Below are 20,931 nucleotides of genomic sequence, written 5' to 3'. Positions count from 1 at the left end.
TGCAGCCGCAGAACAAGATTCTGACTGACACAAGCAAAAGGGGATTTCATGGAAGATGCGGCCGTGGAGGGTGGGAAACAGCAGGGAACAAAGATCACAGAACCCACGGGAACAATCCTTGGAAATGGATCCACAGGTGCTTCAAAGACCCAAGCAGGAAGACGTGTAGGTATCTTATAACCAGCACAGTGTGGTCAGACTTTGCCCCCTTGGGTCCCCAGCTGTCCCTGCTGCGATGACCCAGCAGCATCCCTCTGTCCTTCCTCATGACTCCGGCTCAGGAGCAGATTGGCTGGACTTGGGTCGTCCCGTCCTCTGCATCTACCAAGTGTGGAAGGGAAAGTAAGTATCTGTTTTCTGCAGCTTCTGGCTCCAAAGCCACAGCCCCAGCTCACCCGCCTGAAGTCTACTGCCCTTGAGAAGGGGAAGGGATGCTCAGGTCCCCAAAATGCAGGATCCCTCCTGTGCCCGCACCAACACGCTGAGCTGAGATGGAGGAGGCGTGGGCTTTCTCCTCCTATTCTCTCTGCGGGGCTGGGGGCTGTGCATCTTCTAGCTGTTGGCTGTCTGCTTCGTGGGCTGGAATTCGGTGGTAAGGAGTTGTGCGTCCCATCCCGGGCCCTCAAGCCCCTCCTGGCACGGGCAGATCGACCCCCGATCTATAAGGCCTTCTGAGACTCGCCCCGTCCTTCGTTTGATAATCTCCACCTTCATGAAGCGTAGCCCTACTATTGAACCCAAGTGCTTCAGACGGCCGTCCCCAACCGTTCTGGCACCAGGGACCGGTTTCGTGGAAGACAATTTTTCCACGGGGTGGGGGAAGGTTTCGGGATGATTCGAGCGCATTACATTTATTGTGCACTTTATTTCTGTTATTATTACATTGTGATATATAATGAAATAATTATACAAGTCTCCATAATGCAGAATCAGCGGGAGCTTGTTTTCACTTGCCACTCACCGATAGGGTTTTGTTATGAGTCTGCAAGCAATTGATTTACGATGGTCTCTGTGCAGTCAAACCTCTCTGCTAATGATGACCTGTATCTGCAGCCGCTCCCCAGCGCTAGCATCACCGCCTCAGCTCCACCTCAGGTCATCAGGCATTAGATTCTCATAAGGAGCACGCAGCCTGGATCCCTCACGTGTGCGGTTCACGGTAGGGTTCTCGCTCCTGTGAGCATCTAATGCCGCCGCTGATCTGACAGGAGGCGGAGCTCAGGTGGTAATGAAAGCGACGGGGAGCGGCTGCAAATACAGATGCAGCTTCGCTCGCTCGCCCGCTGCCACTCGCCTCCTGCTGTGCGGCCCGGTTCCTAACAGGCCACGGACTGTTACGGTCCATGGCCCGGGGGGTGGGGGACCCTGGCTTAAGACATTCCCCTGGCCTGGATTCACTGATGGTCACCCCTCCTCCCTCCCTTGGTCAGAATCAGTCTCTGTACAAACCACATTTTCTGGTTGCTTCTGAATGGAGACCGGATTTAAGGCAAGAATCGGTGTAGCTGTGGTTTGTGCAGGCGGGATCCAGAATCTGGTTCTCCTTCTCCACCGATGTGAAGCGGGGTGTGGCAGGGAGGCTGTGGGGGGGCTGGCCTCTCTCCCTCACGACCCCTGGAGCAAGTGCTGGGTGCTGGTGGGCTGGGCGTCCCAGGAGTGCAACTCAGGCTCCTCTGAACCTTCCTCCTTGCTGCAGAAAGGTCTGGTTGAGAACAGCTGATCCGGGGCTGTTGTTTCGCTGGCGAGTTTTCTCTTCTAGGAAAGACCTCCAAGCTAAGAAGAAAGCGTGAACACTCGCTTTGTTGGGATATGGTAATTTTCAGTGAAAACCACAGCATTTCATCTTAGTATTTGCACCCTTCGTTTCTTGAGCTCCAGCGCAGCCCCTGCCTCTAAGTTTCTGGCATTTTCCAGAACAGCCGAGCACCTAGGCAACCTATCGTGGGAATCTAAGAAACAGCCCGTGGACTCCGGGTGAGAAGGAAGGGAGAAGTCATCCCTCACAGTTCTTTGCAATGCTACGGGGGTTGCCATTTAAAATCCAGTCTTTTATAGAACAATATAAATTTCAAGCAGAAGGGAGATTTTAGAGATCATTAAATCTAACATCTATTTCATAGAACCCAGAAGGATTAAATTACTTGTTCAAGGTCATATATGGGATCCAGAGCAGGACTTGAAGCCTAGGACCCCTAATGTGAAGACATTCATATAGTGACGTTTGCATTGTCCCCTCTTATTTTTGTTCATTGGGTAATTCATTTGTCTCTACATTTTTTTTTTTGTTTTAGGAATATTCCCTATGTGTCTATTGCCGTTCTAGACATCAGCTATGTCATCTTTAAGGTGTCACATGTTACTAGCTATATTTAGTGGTGTTTCTGGTTCTGTAGGTAAATTAAAGCACTAGAAATATATAGTCTTTCCCGACTAGAACTTTTTACAACAGGAAAATGTAATTTTTACAAAGTTTATAGTTCTAATTCTGTAACAAACTACCCTATTTATTTATTGAAGTATAGTTGATTTACAATGTTGTGTTAATTACTGCTGTACAGTAAAGTGATTCAGTTTTACATACATAGACATTCTTTTATTAATATTCTTTTCCATGATGGTTTATCACAGGATATTGAATATAGTTCCCTGTGCTATATAGCAGGACCCTGTTGTTTATCCATCCTATATATAAAAGCTCACATCTGCTCACCCCAGCCTCCCACTCCATCCCTCCCTCACTCTCCTCCCCCTTGGCAACCACTAGTCTGTTCTCTATGTCCGTGATTCTGAGAAACTGTCCAACTTTAGATGCATTTCCAGGGGAGTTGCTTTTCCTGTTTACTGCGATGCTTTAATGTGTTGGGTGCACGGTGGCCCTTGAGCTGTCACGGTCTTTGTTGCATACCCTTTGAATGTCACGCCATCTCGTGGGTTGCAGGAGATGAGTGAGAGTGAGCTGTCTCCAGTGGGTGACCCACTGGCCTGAAACTTCTCCCTGCTGCCTGTGTACTTTCAAGGGCTGTCCCAGGTCACAAAAGTGTGTCAGCCGTATGTCTGCTGGTCTAATCGGCTTCCATCCTGAGCTTGGGGAAACCAGTAGAAGGTAGAAGGCATAGGACCTGCAGACGAAGGCAATGATTTGGCTGGTGTCATAGCTGGGGCACTGGGTTTATTGTGAGTCAAAAGGTGACACGCAGGGCTAGTTGATGACTGACCATCATGCCGTCTCGGCCTTCCCTGGTCCAGCAGCTGGATCTGAAGGCATTTGACGTTGGAGCATCTGGGACTCGGGTTGGCTGGAGCTGGCTCCTGGGGTGTGGAGGTGACTGAAAAACTAGCTGAGAACCTAATGAAAGGATTTCAGCGATTTCCAGGAATACACATTCAATATGCCACTCTTTGTTGAAAAATGAATAAATATAGTCTGTGGGAATGAATGTAGCACTTAGCGGAGCGTTTCTCCACTGGCAGAGAGTTCGTAGCGTATGTAAGCTTGGAGCCTTTGGGAAATAAGGGAAACAAGGAACGCTTTGTTAAGAGCTGAGAACGCACTGGGATGCTTTCTGTGTGTCACACAGGCCTCTGCATCATCACTCTGAATTCAATACACAGATTGTTTTATTTCCAGGTTGTTTTTAAACTCGACAGTCCTTTGACTTGATCTGAGGCTTCAATTCCACGGCCAAAGCATACATGCTGGAGGAATAGTCACCTTTTCTTTCCCTAAAACAAGGACAGCAGCAGTATACTGGCTGCATCTTGTATTTATAAAGTGACATTTCCACATCTGCCCTGGGAAGTCCTTCCTTAGTCAAGTGGTCCTAAAGAAGGGGAAGATAAAAAACCAAAAGCAACGGGAGTCATTTAAGTAAAGAATAACTTCCTTTTTCTTAGGTTTAACTTGAAACCAGGTATCATATTTATATAAATACTGTGGAAAATATTTAACCTATTCATGGAGGTTAAGTAACTAACTGACAAGCTTTGTGGGGAAGGTCTGTTCAAACGTGCCCGTTAAACTCAAACCATGCCAGGCGATTTTTCAAAATTTCAAATCCATAACCATTAGGAAACTGGGAAGAAGTCTGAGGGACAGAAAGAATTTCTGCTGAGCAAATACAGTTGTTCATTGTAGAAATTGTTGCTACTTTATATATCAGAGAGTGCCAAGCGAGTCAAAAAGTCAAAATAACAGGATTTAGATGAAAGCCTAAATGATACAAGTTAGTCTTTGGTAAAGACTAAAATTCCTTCAGCTGCTGGCCAGAGGAAATCAAAGGGCAGGATATTTCAGCTGGGTCTCCTTCTCCGTAAATAATACATGAAATGATTAGAGCAGCAAGGTTGAGAGGTCTGGGGATGCAAACGGAACTTTTGGGAGACTGGCAAAACTGTTTATGAGGATAAAAATTAGGCAGTGCTACATCTGTAGATTTCTCCTTTGAATAGAATGATCGTGTAGTTTATCCTCCAACCAGGAAACTTTGAGAGTGGAAGTGGACAGTTTTCATAACTAACCAGGACAGCAGGCATAACCCAGGACCAGCACGGGATCCCCAGCACATATGGTCACTTCCTTTGAACCTGTCTTCATGGCTAACAGTTTGAACACAAAGAATTAAATACGCCACTGTCTTTTGGTTTTGTTTCTTTTGGGGGGCTGGGGGATCTTAAGTACACTTTAAAGGACTTGTGCTATTTTTGCTGCATCGAAGAAAAAAATGTTCATAAAAACCATCAGACAATAATATGTATAACCAAAAAGTGAGTATATTATACACATTCACCCAGAAGTGAAAGATCACATACAACCTCATCACCCACAGGCAACCATTATTGCCTTTTTAAATCTACCAATGTAAATTCTTCTATTCTTATTAGATGATCTATCGATCTATCTAATCATCTATCTTTTAACATAAAAGGGACCCTACTATACAAGTTGTTTAATAGCCTGATTTTAGTCACTTTAATATGATTAATTTGTTAATATTATTAATAGTGTGAATATCTTTCCATTCAATAAATGTTATTTTTAGTAGCTACATAGTTTTCCATTATTCCAAAAAGTACTGGAATTTACTTAACCATCTTTATCTATGGACATTTGTTTCCAGTGCGATATAAACAAGACTATATTAAATATTGGGGGCATGTATCCATTTTTTATATTCATTTGATTATTTCCTTAGAATTTATTCCTAGAAGTGAAATTGCTGGATTAGTGTGTATATATATGTAAATATAGCATATATATTTATATACGTTTTTCAAGTGTCAATAATCAATTTTCCATCTAGTAACGTTTAATAAATTTATGCATCCACCCAAAAGAGTGTGAGAACTCCTGTTTCGTCATATCAGGGCTAACATCAGATATTAATAATTAAAATTTTTTGCCAATCTGAAAAATACAAAAGAGCATTTTGATTTCATATCCATTTCTGTGATTATTAGTGAAATGAAACATCTTTTAAAATGCCTATCGGACGTTGGTATTTCTTACATAACTCATTTGTACCTGTCCTATAGGAATCTCCGATTTTCACAGGTCTCAAGAAGAATGCACGTCATAGCCCTTCCAAGTCGGTTCTTCGCCTTACGTCCTGGTTATTAGCATCACTGTCTACTCAGAGCTGGCTTTCACTTCTCTCAGCTTTTCCATCCACTCTGACACCCAGTCTGGTTTATTTAATTTCCGAAATGTTTCTCTAATAGTTCCTCTTTCCCATTCCTTCACCGCGGATCTAGTTCAGGACCTTCTCTTGGTCTTCTTGAGTCGGCTCTTCACTGGTAACAAAAGGCCACGGCCACGGCTCCTGCCACTGCTGAAGACTGAAGACGGAGCCCTGAGGCTTCAGGTCGGGTCTTCCCGAGTCCCGTAAAAGCCATCGTTACGGGACTAGCTGGACGACCACTATGCACCTTTGTATCCCTGGTGCCTGACATACGGTAGGTTCTTGATAAACAGAGGATGAAATTGCTTTTCCCGTCTCGGGTGACTCTTCTAGGCTGTTACCAGAAATCTCTCTCCAAAACACAAATATGATTACCGTCCTCTGCTCTTAAGAATTGCTGCTGGTGCCCCACTGACTGCAGCTGGGTTTCTCAACCTCAGTACATGTGGCCCAGATAACTCTTTAACGCAGGGGACTGTCCTGTGCATCGCGGGATGTTCAGCAGCGCCCTTGGCCTCCACCTACACATGTCAGTGGCACCTCCTGCTCTGACCTTGGTTTAACAACCAAAAACGTCTCCAGACCCTGACAACTGTTCCCTGGGAGGCAGGGGTGGTGTGCAACATCGCCCTTGGGTGAGAACCACTGGCCAGTGCTTTGTGCCCTCCTGCCTTGTCGGCCTGCTTACCGCCTCTGCTGAACGCCCTTGAGCATGGCCCGCCCCTCAGCACCTGTGCGACTGTCGCGTGCTGTGTCTTCTGCACTTCAGCCGCGAGGAGGCCCGACTGCCACAACGCACTGGCAATGCGCCTTGGCTCAGACTAACGGAAGCTTATTTTTGCTCACGCAACGCCCTGTGGGGTTGAACACGCTGCTGAGGCAGCCTTCCACATGTCAGACCTTCAGCTTCCGGCGGGGCTGAGGCTCTGCCATCCTTGATAGACGGCTTCCCAGACGGCCCCGGGGATCATCGCCAATCTACTTGACGAAAGGAAAAAAGAGCCTTGGGCAGGACGCGAAGGAGATGTTCACGGCCAGGATGGAAAATGATGCAGGTCCCTCCCACTCCCATCCTATTGGCTGGGACTCAGTCACAGGGCCACCCGGAATTTGCAAGGGAGGCTGGGAAATGTAGTCTAGCCGTGTGCTTGGAAGAAGGGGTCCTGGACTTTCCCATCAGCCGGCACTCTGCCGCAATCAGCTCCTCCGCTCGGCAAAACTGTGGTTATCCTTGAAGGTCTAGCTCAGTCGTCACTCCTAGAATTATGAAGTCTGGTCTCCCCATTATGACCTCTTTTATACACTGTGCTTATACATTACAGTATGACTGGTATGGCATAAAAACCATTTTTTTCTCATTTATATCTAGGATAGTTCCTGGTACATGGTGGGCATACATCCGTTATAAAAATGAATGGATCATATTTAATTATATGTGTATTATATTATATATTATGTATTAGATAATAGGAATGGCTCACCAACTCACTGAGGTTTTCTGTCTGTCTGTCTTCTGACCTCTGTTCTAGGAATCTGGAATACCAGTACAACTGTCTCAATAATACAAAGCTGAGACAACGTTATTTGTCTCAGGGACAAATGTGTGGCGCTGTCCACACATCACCTTCCACCGGTTCTCCCGTAGTCTCCCGACCCCGCTTCCACCGAGTTCCTAGGATTCAGTGACAATCCTCCCACCAGCGATGTGCATTTAAAAAGGGGTGGTTGTTAATTCTTAGGAATCATTGACTGACTTGTTAATTACATTGGGAAAGAACTTGGGATCCTGATTTTGAAAGGGCTACCATGTTGTTGTTGTTTTTTTAATCTATATTTGCAATCTGACATTTTCCTAGGAAACAAAAGTAATAGTTAAAGGGACAAAAATGCTTACCATGTATAAATTCTAGAAAGATTTTTACAAATGGGAATTTTGTACCTTAGATATAAACAAGTCTTCTTTTGAATGCCGGCTATATAGTTGCCAAAGTAAACCAGTCAAGGCCTCTGTGCCTTTGATGCCTGGTGATCTTATTAACTAAACTGGGGTAAGAATGAAAGCATTTCTGCAATGAATATTCAAGCGATTTGAGCACCCATTTAAGGCTGTAACCAGGCCAGAATTTCCTTTTAGAGGCCAAGCAGAACCTGGTCCAAAACCATGAACACAACCGGAATGTTTCTGGTCATTTTTCTCAAATGCACCAGAGGGTTCCCACTGCATTTCCTGACACACTTAGCCTATATACTGCAGGACAAGGGAGCATTTATGTAAAATGTCCCCCACCCCGCAAGTCGTTCTGACAATTCCAACCCTCACTTTCTCCCCTGCTCCGGTCGACATCTGAGAAGGGAGACCACAATTGCATACCACTTTATAGATCCCCCTGATTAAAACCAGTTCTCCCTATAGGTCACATCATGTATGAGACACACGGTTTTTGTCAAGAGACCAGCTACCAGCAGAAAGGGTTTTGATGCTATTGCTAGCAAGAAATTGGTAACTAGATCCCGGGTCTGTTTTAAGCCAACTTTATAATTATACTGTTTCAGTGGTAAGCCAGACCTTTGAGCCAAGGGTAATTTAGAAATTCTAGATCTGTATTCTTCCCCCCCCCCTTTCTTTAATGTTCATCTTTGCTGTCGGAGTCTCCATCTTCTGCCTTCAAACATATAATTTCCTCCATTCCTTCCTCACCCCTGGCTCCTTGTTTCTGTGACCCTCTGTCACAAAAGGACAAAGGTAGCCTGTTCCCCCTTGTCCTGGGAGATCACGCGCAGTAGTCGTGGCTGTGTGCACACACATCTCATTCTGCATTATGATGCCACTTGGCAAGGGTGTCACCGGCGAGGGCTGCCTGCTTGGCCTCTGGGATTGGAGGCGAACTGGGGCCTTACCCTTGTGTGTCCACAAGGTGACCTCTCTCTTCTAAGAGGAGGACCCCACTGGAGATGACGTTTTCCAACTCCTGAACGCTTCCTGCTTCTGTAAAGTTTTTGAACTCAGAGCTCCTTTTTCTCTGTGTGTGTGCTTCGATTCTTTTTTTTTTTTAATTTAAGTTTATTTTTTAAAATTGAAGTATAGTTAATTTACAATGTTGTGTTAGTTTCAAGTGTATAGCAGAATGATTCAGTTATACACACACATATATATTCTTTTTCAGGTTCTTTTCCATTATAGACTATTTCAAGGTATTGACTATAGTTCCCTGTGCTATACAGTAGGTCCTTGTTGTTTACCTGTTTTATATACAGTACTGTGTACACGTTAATCCCAAACTCCTAATTTATCAGAGCTCTTTTGATATAGAAAGATTTATTAAATATTACAAATGAAACCCAGGGCTTCCCTGGGGAAAATTTTGTAGCCTCACTCGTGCTTACCGTCGTGTTCTCTCTCCCCATTTTCTCTCTTAACCCTCCTCTGTTTGTTTCCCCTGGTGCGATTGTTCTTCTACTCTTTAAGCTATATTTTGGGATGGTTAAAAAAAAAATCTCTTAAGTAGACCTTGAAAGCCTAAATTTTCATTTCAGCTGAAAATCACCCAAACCATATGCATTTCAGTTGAATACGCCTCCAGCTGGCCTCACGCTGCCAAAGACCCTTTTTTTTAATACCTGACCAGATTTCTTTAGAATCTAGCTGGAATTATATTGATCCCTCCCAGATCTTTAAGGGATCACCGTCACCAGGTTCCAGATTGTTCTTTCACGTAGCTAGAGGTTCCATTGTAAGCAAACTTGAGCCTTTCTTCTCCAGAATTGCTTTCTTCTTTCTTTGTTTCTTCCCTTTACTCTTTCTCAGTCCACCTTTGCTCTCCTCCCAGGAAGCCTGGTTAATCACCCAGTGTCTCTGTGTCTGTGTCTCTCTCTCACCAACCCGAATCCTCGGCTGCCCGTGGTACAGAGTTTCCTTCAGAGACAGCTGGTTTCCATTTCAGGAGTCTCAACGTTGTGGCTGTGTTGATCGTCTTTTCACCTCTAGGTTTGGTCTGACTTGCAGCTAAATCATAACTAACCCTTTTCCCTCGGCCTCCGGGGCCCCTGCCTGAGCGCTGCCAGCTGCAGGCCCTTCCCAGCAGCGTACTGCCAGGGGCCACTGGAGTCCCCGCCAGACACCCACACCCACACCCAGGGGAGAAGTTCAGGCAGCTTCACGGAGGCCCACGGGTGAGGAAAATTGGTTGATCGAGTTATTACTAAATGGCTTTTCAAATCTTATTCTGTGGGAAGGGAGGTAGATTGGCAGGGCCTGGGTCCTGACCCACAGATAAAGCCAAATCCGTAGGCCTCCTGTGAGCGGACAGGCTTGGAGACCGTGGAAACAAACCACCGCGCCTAAATCGGCAGGGCTGCCCCTGGGTGCCAAACGCAACCAATTCCTGCCTGTTTTAAGCGCAAACATTCCGGGATGGGAAAGTGAATCCTGAGAGTGGAGTGCCTTGTAGCGACTTGTGCTCGGGGCTGGGGGCGCTCAGAGTGTCAACAAGCGCGATATTAACAGTAAACGCGAGGGCTACTCAAAAGGCCGCCCCTTCCGCTCCCAGGCGACGTCCGCACGGGAAGCCCAGCGATAACGATCATTCATATTTTTCCTGTAAGTCACTGAATCAAAGGGAAGCTTCCCTGTCTGCATCGCCTGGACGCCAGATCAGGTTGTATACGTATTAACTCTTTGATAATCTCAGCTACCACAGAGCTTTTTGCATACATACACATATATGTTTATACACGCATACATCACACCTGTATATGTGTACATATATACATATATATATACACACACACACAAGAAGTAGACAGGGAGGTTGTAAATATACGATCTCTCCACTTGGTACGTATAAAAATGAAATCTCCTTGTGTATGTTCGTCTGCCTGCACCTTTAACCTGGCTCTGTAACCTCTGTATGACGGCGAGCATGTCATGTAGTGTCTCTGCATCTGGGCTTCTGGCTGTGAAATGAAGGGGTTGCACGAGCTGGTGTGCTCTGCGGGAGGTGCTTCCGCTGTGATCCGGCACAGTTCTGGGCACGTGGTGGCTCTCAGTGCAAAGCGACATGTCACAGGAGCCACCCAATTCCTGAGGCTGTGTTGAGTCCTAACGTTCCATGATTCTAATATTTTTAGGTGATTCTGTCGGGAAGGTCCTAGCAGGGGGAGGAGGAAAACGATCATCAGATCCGCACGTGTATTCTGAGAGACGAGGTAGGGCTCACCCGGCTGCAGAAACAAGACCCGTCAGATGAGCTTTCTGTCTCCCTGGAGACCTAGGTTGGCCTGCTGGGTTCAAGGCAATGGATAGACTTCATCTGGCTCGACTTTAGCGAGACTTTCGACTCCGTCTTGGGCAACACGCTTATCAACAAACCTTGGCTGGGCCGCCGTCGCCTCACACCCAGATCCCTGTGTTCACTTACCCCAGGGCGCCATCGGCCCCTTCAGGCACACGGCTGCCAGCTCAGACATCCTCAATGTCACTCTCTTCTTCAGAATCCAAGAGCGGCCTCTCAGCTGCTTTTCTGACGATTGCCAAGGCCCTTGGCTTCGCACTGCTTCACCGGGTTTTCAGCCATCCTTCCTTTCCAACTTTATTTCTAGGGGTCTCCTACAGACCCAGCTCTCCGGCTGAAAGAGCCTTCTAATTGTTTTGTCCCTCTGTGGCACCCCTGCCCTGCCCCACGTTTGTCCTGTCCTAGGGCTGTTGTGCGGCAAACCTGGAAGACTTCTTGTCCAAAGCTGCTGTCTCCTCTCCTCCCCACGTCCTAATCTGTCCTTCGAACCCAAGGTCAGGACCCGCCTCCTCCACCGAGGTCTCCCTGGTGGGCTTGTGGCGAGGGAACCCGCCCTCCTCTGACCTTTCAAGTCACCGGAAGTCTGCAGGACACTGTTTGTCCTCGTTCCTGCTAGCCTGGGCACGTCACTGTGGTCCTGGAGGAGCCTGGTGGGACTCGGAGGGTGCCGGAGGAAGCCAAGGGGGTGATGGGAGGCTCGAAACCCAGATGGCTGGGCAGGCTTAGAAGAGGCAGGGATCGTTCATTTGAAGGCGGAAAAGTGGAAGGTGATTTCACAAGAATCTAAGTTTCTGATGAAGTACCCAGTCTGCATGGCCACGTGTGAGGGTAGGAAAACAGACACGGTATGCCAGGGGCGGTGAGGAAGGGGCCTCAACGGCGGGTGTCTTTCAGGTTGGCCATGAGGCTGCAGGAGACGCTCGACCAGAGACAGAAACTGGAAAACACGCCCCACTCTCATGGTCAGCTGTAGCCCAAAGACGAAGAGCTTTTTAAATGTCAGACAGATATTTGGCTTGAGAAAGCCGAAACTTTAAAAAGTAAATTAAAAACATACTGGTATTTAGAAATCAATTTCATAATCCCATGAAAATTTTCCCGTGTTGCTCTTAATCAAGCCGGGAAATGAAAGCAGTCTTAGAATGTGCTTGCTGAACAGATCTTGTGTGAGCGTATAGCTATTTATGGAATTTGTTACAAAAGCAGAGAAGGAGAAGTACTTGACAAAGTTGAGAAGTCCGCCCCAAAGAGATCTTTTCATTACTGGAAATCACCTTTTTGGACTTGCATCTTTTCTGGTTTAGCCCTCAGGTACCTGACAGTCTCGTAAGTTGGGTGGTGGGGGTCATCTCAAAGTGCTTCCCCCTCCCTCTCTCTCTGCTTATCCCCAGTCGAGACTCACTGACCCAAAGCTTCCATCTCTGGCAGGGGTCCTTCTAGCTAATCTTACTGGATTCTTGGGTCAAGTTTTCTCCATCTCCGTTCCTTTGCCTCCTTTTTATAGGGAGCTCGCCTCTGAGATCAAAGACAATCTATAGCAATTTATGAGAAATAAAGGAAGCAGGAGAGGATGCTAAGCTATTTAAGGGGCGGGGTCTGAAGTGGTGAATCTATCGGAAGATCTGGCCTCTGCTGTGACCGTAAGAGGTGGGACAGGATGTGAGGGAGGGACGTGAGAACCTGCTCTGTGGAACGCTGGTCTACGTCCAGTCTGATCGGCGGTCCTCAGAGCTGACTGTGTCTCTGAGTCACCTGGGCTCCTTTTGAATGATGCAGATGCCTGGGCTTTAGTCAAATGATTTAATGGGTCCCCAGCGAGTCCTGTGAGTCTGTAGTTTAAAGCCTTACAGGTGTCCGGAGGCTCAAACAGCACAGACAACCCTGGACCCAGCCCCTGATATTAACTGCAGTTTCCTTAATTTGTTCCTCTTTCCTCCAAATACATTTATAATTTTCCAAGGGCTCCAAGACAAGAATCTGGTTCATCCCAACTCCAGTGCAGTTCACTGGTGAAGAACGAAGGGGAAATTCACAAAATGAGAAAGCTTCAGAAGTAAGACCTCGGAAATTATTTTGGAGACAATGTTTCCTCCTTGTACAAATTTCAGAGGGATTTGGGGAGTAACACACACACACACAGAGTCAGGGAGATGAGTAAACAGGAAAGAAAAGATTGACTTTTATTAGTTGCTGGTTTAAACTTAAATTTTTTTTCTTTCTATTTGGACTCCCCCTTTCCTTTTCCCTTAGAACTGTACCAAGCTATTTTCAGGAAGGAGAAGTGGTTGGTTTTGGGGAACGATGAAAAGCATGACATCACCATGCTATTTTGAAAGACTGAGAGAAATATGCCAGTTTTAGGGCAGCTTGGTTTGGTTCTGTGTGTGTAGGAGCTGCACTGCGTCTTTTTCGAATTTGGTTTCACTTGGGCCTGCAGCTCTTCACGGGAAGGATAATATGTATTCAGAGCTAATTTGTAAACGTCACTTTCAGTTTAAGGTCTGGAACGTAGATGGTTATTCTTTTCCTGGAGACGGCAGCTCAGACTCTGCACGTTTTAAACACTTTTAAAAAAAATATTTATTTATCCATTTATTTATTTTTGGCTGCGTTGGCTCCTTGTTGCTGCGCGCGGGCTTTCTCTAGTTGCGGTCTTCGTTGCACGGCGCGGGCCTCTCATTGTGGTGGCCTCTCCCTGTTGCTGAGCACGGGGTCTACGTGCGTGGGCTCCAGTAGCTGTGGTTCACGGGCTCTAGAGCGCAGGCTCAGTAGTTGTGGCGCACGGTTTTAGTTGCCCCGTGGCACGTGGGATCTTCCCGGACCAGGGCTCAAACCCGTGTCCCCTGCACTGGCAGGCGGATTCTCAACCACTGCGCCACCAGGGAAGCCCCTCTGCGCGTTTTAAAGGGGGTCAGATGTGCAGGCTTCTTCCCACGGGCCCCCAGACTCCCCCAACTCCCAACTACCTGTTTGATTTTAGGTCAACGGGGGGCTGTCAGTTTAGGAAGCAAACCCTTAACCTGGACTTTTTGTTGCTGATAAGGGCTCTGTGGATGGCAAAGAGACAACTTACTCATTTCCTTAGAATTTGCAGTGGAGTCTTTTTCTGCATGTATGTCGTGTCAGCAACTCCTATTTTCCCAGAGAGGTCTTGAAGGGTTCCCTCTGAACGTTAATATGTTTATAACATTTTCTCAAATAGAACTCCTCACTCCTAATAAACATTCAGCTTTTTGAAAGGCGTCAACCCCCCCTTTTCCATCCCTGGAGACAAAAACACACGTTTGTGTGTATCATGGAAAAGGCGGCCGATTACGGCTGTAACGTTGTTTTCTAGACAAACTCGGATATCATCGTTTTATTGTTAAAAGAAGCATTTTACTCCGAGGTTCCTAACCTATTTATGGGTCTGATAGATGGTTCCTTTTTGGCAGCCTGGAGAAAAGCCCGGGTCGAGGAAACAGCTTGCACTTGTCTCTTCAAGTCTAGCTCGGCCTCGCCGTATCATTTCATGATTTCCTCTCTTGTTATCTTCAAACATTCCCTCAAAGCTGAGCTTGACAAGAACAGGAAGGTTGGCAAAGGTCTGGCAAGGAGGTTGTTTTTCTTCGTGTTTGAAAATGGACGCTTTCCTCCCCTCCCCCCAGCCCCATCCTTTCTCGTTTATTCCTGGCTCCCGGGCCCTCTGCAAAGCTGATGGAAAAAAAGTTAAGAACTCCACTCCCTCTTTAAAGTAGGGTCTCTAAGAGCTTTCTAATCAGCTCACTGTCAGCCTGTTTCCTCTGATCAGCTTAAATAGGTCCACTTGAAGTTCACAACTGCCAAATCCAGCGTTCAGATGGAAAGCACGGGGCCTTGGAGAAGCGTTTATGCACGTCCGCCCAAGATTATCCAGGGGCCCGAAATCCCAGGGAAAGTGCTGCTTCCACAGAGCCTTTCTTCCTGACTAAATTAGCGCTTCGCACTAAGAGGAGAAGGCATTCCCATTCCACAAGCTGATTTCTGTTCTCTTTCTACCTCTCGCCTCCCCACAGTAAAATGTGAACTCGATTCCTGTGTCCTTAGCGGGAGCCTGGTGGTGACTGAGGTTCCCTGTAAAAAGCCCTTCCCAAACATCTTGGTACCAATGAACCTTTTAACCTCTCGTGGATGGCTTTGTGTCTAACTTGGTACAGGAACAAAAAACCCAAACAAAAGCAAGTCACATTATCTCAGCCCTACACGGACGCGGTGGGGCAGAAGCTGGTCTCTGCTCTGTGGCCCCCAGCTCGTTGTTCTGAGATATTCCTGCTCTGTCTTCAGAAAGGAAGGGCTTTGTTAACCATTAGCCACTGACAAGAGTGTGTCCATTTCAGCAAAATTAATAAGAGATAGCATTTTTCTTCCTTCTAAATGGCCCATGTCGGTAATTAACATCGCCTTTCATTACTCAACTTGAAAGCTGCCTTCCCGGGCCCCCCTGACCTTGCCCTGGCTTTGCTGAACTGTGGCCTCCAGCCTGTGAGAGACCTAAATGCAGAAAAGCGCCCGGGGCCCTCACCCAGGTGCCTTGAAAGAATCGTTCGACAAATATTTATTGGGCGCCTCCCGCGTGGAGCTACCGAGTTGAATCAGACAGGGACCCTTGCGGAAGGGAAAATGCGGGTGCAGATAAAGAGGGGTTCTTTCAAATCGCCCTGACGCAGCAGAAACTGAAGATTGTCACAAACAAGAGCGGATCCAGTGGGGAGTGGGACGGGGTCTGGGCTAAGACGTGACCCAGGCGGGTGCCACTGCAGGGGAACATTCAAATGTTGGAGGTCATTGCGTTTAAAAGGGATGTAGAGGTTCAAGTGACCTTGCCTCGCAGTGTTTTAGGGAAAGGAGCACTTTCATAGTGTATGTAAGTTGAGGGCTCCAGAAGAATTGTTTTCCTCTTTGGTGGGTTGTTTCCCTGTACATGGAGCCAAGGAGCTGTTGACATTTTCATAAGGGTGCTACCGTCTAACTGAGCCAACTCCCCCCAAAGTGTGTAAAATATATTCCTGTCATTTTTTCCTCGTCAGGTCTGTGCCCCAGGAGGGTTCTCGGTCACAGAACTGGAAGTGTCACTTGGGGGTGAGTTAAGCTCCCCTGTATATGTATTGTTCACATCTTTAGCCATGAACTCCATGCTTAAAAGGGCCACCAAGAAAAGCCCAAATGCTCCGTAAGAGGGGGTGGTTGAAAAATTATGACCCATCAAGGGATGGGATCTAATTGCAACCATGATGGTGAGTATTTTCAATGGTTTATGAAAAAACAAAAGTGGCACGTTCTCATTTTTGTGAAGAATATGAATATATACATTGAGAAGGACAGGCTAGAAGACTCAACACTAAAATCTTAATAGTGGTTATTGATGGGTGCTGGAAAAAGAAATGATTTAACTTTTTCTTCCCTGTGATTTTCAGTAGTTTCCAAAATGTCTACAGTGTATACGCATTACTTCTGTAGTCAGGTGAAATGCTATTAACGAATAAAAATGCTGAGGGGAAAAAAGGACTTTATTAAGGTGAGAGGATGGCTAGGAGGTCATTCTCCCATGTCATGCCACTTTGGACTTGACATCAGCTGTAGAAAAAAAAAAAAAAAAGGACAAAGCACACCCACCCAGCAAAGTCCGTTTTATGTAACACTGCCCGGCATTCAATAAACCCAATGGAAAAGTTCTCCTTTAGCTACTTGGGTTGAAAATTTGCCAGTTGATTCTTTTAGAAATTTTTGTAGTGAAAAATTCACTTCTGTCTCTGTCTCTGCTGCAATTTAGCTTCAGTGGACTCTGGGTTCTGAATTATTCAAGGGTTAACAATCTTTTGCAGAGGTTGTCCTGATCACTTTTTTTTTGGGCTGGTGGTGGTGGTAAATCCTTTGTTATTGTTCTCTTGTTCAAGCCTAATGATATAAAAAAATCGAAAGGCCAGTTATTCATCTGGTGAAGCCCTTCACAAATGCACAACAATGCACCTCTTTGTTTTCATCTATTATTTTGTAATTTTCTTTTACTCAAATTTCACACATCAGATAAGCTTATTCATTTCACCGTTGGTGGTAATAAGCGTGGAGAATGTCTCAAACCAGGATGCTGTTGTCTGCAGGTCTGGGAGCAGAGGAAATAGCTGGGGCTGTTATTCAAATCCTGTCTCTGATCATTTGCAATAGAAAAGCTTAGTTGGAGGGTGTGGGGTGTGGATGGCAGGGGCTGGAGACCGGGAAGGGAAGGCAGAGAAATGGAGAAAATGCAAACCTGTAGTTTAGGTTCACGTGGGCTCCCAGCTTCCTTTGGCATTTTGTGTCATCCAAGCCTCATAATTTGAGGATCGTGCCCTAAATTACAGCAGCAGCTCCGGCCGCGGCCCCTCCTCCAGAACCGAGTTGTCTCTTGACGTCTGAGTCACCCAGAATTGTGGAGTCAAAACATAAAAACAGAACGAGAGAAGCTGTTCTTTCTATAGAAGACTCTAGAAATGGGGTTGAAAATGTACTCAAGGAGGTCTTCTAACCATTTTGCTTTTCCTTTAAACTTTCTGGCCTAGGTATCCACTTGCTCTGGTTATTAAAATTTACTCATTGATACTTCATTCTGGAGGTTTTCATAGAAAGATGAACAACGCTGCTAAATGAATTCAACTAAGAGAGACTCAGGTGGCAAACCGAGGCCTAAGGCAGTGAGGCCTCAGGGCTGAGAAACGGGAGCCGGAACAGCCAATAGGCTTTTCCAAACACGGAAGGCGCCGCTCTGGGCCAATCACATACTGTGTTCGCTTTGCTGCTGCATCTTCTCTGTAAAAGTCTCGGGCTCCCGTTGGTAGAGCACTCCTAACCCTTGATAGATTGGCAGCTCCACTATAATTGACTTTGGCTTAAGTAAACTCTGAAGAGTTTTAATATGCTTCAGTTTATCTTTCAACAATACAAAAATCAATAATTTGTCTGTATACCTGCAGTAGAGTTAGGATTGCAGGGTGTCCCCCATAGTGAGCGTTTAACAAATACTTGCTGAATGAATACATGAAGAATTAGTAATCCAATGTGCTATCAATAAACAGTAGAGGACGCCATGAAAATATTTTAATTACAAGAGAAAAAAAATCTAGAAATAAACCTAATATGAAGAAAACCATAACATTGTATTGAAGGACCAAAGAAAACTTGAATAAGCAGACGCATACTGCGTTGATTCGTAGACTCAGAGTTGTGAAGGTGTCAGTTCTTCCCCCAGATAATCCACTAATTCAGTGCGATGCTAAGAAAAATTGCAAGGGGATATTTTATGAAACTTGACAAGCTGATCTGCAAGTTTATATAGACTAGAAAATGCACAAATTAATCAAAAGTTTATTGGAAAAGGGTGAACAGTGATAGGAGATTTATCCTATTTTATATCAAAACATACCTTCAAATGTTAACAATTAAAACAGTGTGTTGTTGACACAAGAGTAGAGAAATAGATCAATGGAACAAAGAGTCTCTAAATAGATCCATGTATGTTTACGTAGGAATTTAGTATTTAATACAAAAGTAACACTTCAAATTATGAATAAGCGAGGACCTAGTCAATAAACAGTGTCAGGATAATAACAAGAAAAGGAAATTTCAATCTCACCATAAATACAAAAACATACTTTGTATGGATTAAAGAGCTAAATCTAGAGTAAAACTATAAAAGTATTAGAAAAAATAGAAATTTTGTAATTCTTTGATGGGTAATGTCTTTTTTAAGCAAGATGTAAAACCCAGAACCCGTACAGGATACAGTTTTCTTTTTAAGGCTATGTTAGACACCCTAAGCTTTAATACAGTGAGGTACATAAAACACGAGCCACAGGCTGGGGTAACATATTTGCAAGCTACATAATAAAGAGCAGAATTCATGAAGAGCTCATAAAAATAAATAAGAAAAAGAAAAACGTAGAAAGGTAGGCAAAACTATAAACAGTCAGGTCACTGATCTAAGTAAAAGTGACCAATTTACATGTGGAAAGATGCTTATTCAGTAAATAATGAACAAACATGGAAGTAATGATGGTAGATCACGTTTTACCCATTAGATTGGAAATTTAAAAGGATTCTGTTGCTTTCAATGTTGAGGGAGTATAAAATGGTAATAGTCTTTCGGAGGTCAACTTGAGAGTATATATCGAAAGTAAAAATGTCTGTATTCTCTGAGCCACCACTTCTACGTTTCTGTCCAAGAGGATTCTTTCCACATGTGTACAGAGAAGCGTTGATAAGGATTTTCAGTGCAGCATGGTTTATAATGGCAAAAAATTAGAAACCACGTAAACGTCAATAATTAGGGAAATAAATTGTGATATATCCAATATTACAGAATAAAATGCAGGAGTAAAAGAGAATAAGGTAGACATTTATAAGATAGACATTTATAAGGTAGACATTTATAAAATATATGTCTATGTGAAAAAGTATAGATGGAACAGTACATACAGTTTAATCCTGTGTTGAGACAAACCTTGGAGGTGATGTGGGTTCAGTTCCAGACCACTGCAACAAAGCAATGTCACAATAAAGCAAGTCACATGAAATTTTTGGTTTCCCAGTGCATACAAAAGTTATGTTTAGACTATCCTGTTAAGTGTGCAATAGCATTATGTCTAAAACAGCAATGTACATACCTTAACTAAAAATACTTCATTGATGAAAAATGCTATCACCTGAGCCGCAGTGAGTCAGAGTAGTAACATCAAAGATCACACATCACCATAACAAGTGTAATAATAATGAAAAAGTTTGAAAGGTTTTAGGAATTACGAAAATGTGACACAGAGACAGGAAGTGAGCAAAGACTGTTGGAAAAATGGCGCCCATAGACTTGCTTGATCAACCTTCAATTAGCAAAAAAAGTAATATTTGTGAGACGCAGTAAAGCAAAGTGCAATCAACGGGGGTGTGCCTGTAATTCGTATTGTATGAACACTTAAAAGGACACATTCCTTCTTAGCTAAGCAATCACGCATTATTTTAAGAAGATAAGATTTTATTACCTGGTGCACTTTTCAGAAAGAAGACACTTTACCCAAACTTAAGCAATGTAAGGGCCTCAGGGATTCTCAGTGGCCACAGGGTAGTGGGGTCCTCTTTTGCCTTCTTGTCTGGAAGGATTTATTTCCTTTCGGCATCACAACCTCTGGCCACCCTTCCCTCCCCACCCCAGGGCCTTCTCCCTTCCTGATGAGGGTGAGGCAGCCTCCCAAGGGATGTTGTTCACGGTCTCTGCAGTCATGGAAGGGTCGTGGGCCTGAGCACAGTTTTAGACCCTCTGCCCATGGCTCCCATCTTAGCTGGTGGACTTGCTACCTTGATACCGGAGCTGATAGTTTAAAACCTCACACTCTTTCCTCTCCTGTGCTCTCCCCAGGGTGATGTAATTGCACAAAGCGGCCAGTGGGGAAAAGGACTGGGCAGCTCATACCGGGACAGTTAGTTCCTGCGTGATTGAAAGCTGGCCAGTTGGATTTCATTCTCCTTAAAAAAACCAAAAAATCCCCCGAAGTTACATTTGGTGGTCTGGCGCATAAATCCATATCCGACCAGGTCCCCCCGCCTTCCAACGTGTGATGCTCAACACATGAGACACATTTGTAGCCCTCTTGGGTGTCTCTGTTTGAATGACCCTCTTCTTTCCTCCTGACCTGTACTCTCCACACTGTATATCAAAATCCGGAGGCGTTTTTATTTTTCCCCCTTTGGGAAATTCATTTGGGTTTCATTCATTCCATGCAAACCTTGCTTCGTGCTAAGCAGAAGAAGGAATGTAGTGTCTGAAAATGGCCCTTGGGCAGGACAGCGGGGAGACCAATTCCATCCCTTCTGCCAGCCCGAGGAGTATTTCTCTTGCAGTTTATATGCAGTTGTTAAAAATCAGAATGATCTGCTCTGACATCCAGTGAAGTCACACTTGATTTACATCCCTGGGAAAATGC

Source organism: Leucopleurus acutus, assembly GCF_964270905.1.
Source record: "Leucopleurus acutus genome assembly, chromosome: 1".
Classification (NCBI taxonomy): Eukaryota; Metazoa; Chordata; class Mammalia; order Artiodactyla; family Delphinidae; genus Leucopleurus; species Leucopleurus acutus.
The sequence above is the reverse complement of the archived record's forward strand: the minus strand, read 5'-3'. Positions refer to the sequence as shown.